This window comes from Fulmarus glacialis, unplaced genomic scaffold (genome assembly GCF_000690835.1).
Source record: "Fulmarus glacialis isolate BGI_N327 unplaced genomic scaffold, ASM69083v1 scaffold18056, whole genome shotgun sequence".
Classification (NCBI taxonomy): domain Eukaryota; kingdom Metazoa; phylum Chordata; class Aves; order Procellariiformes; family Procellariidae; genus Fulmarus; species Fulmarus glacialis.
Genome location: NW_009218962.1, coordinates 1 through 250, shown reverse-complemented (window position 1 = coordinate 250; position 250 = coordinate 1).

Here is a 250-nt window from a genome sequence, read left to right as displayed (position 1 = left end):
AAAAAAAAAAAAACAAGCCCAAATGAGAGAGAGTTTATAAAGCGCCGAGAATTTAACCAACTGCTTTAACAAGCCTGTCCTCCCTGTGATTCCCACAGCCCCTTGGCTCCGTTCCACAGAAGGCAGCACTGCTCCGGGAACGGGCACCAAAGTCCACCCTCTTATTGCTCCCAACGGCTGATTGCGTGGCTCGGAGCCATGCTTACAAGTCTATCCAAACCCTGCACTGAGCACACAAGTATTAATACCC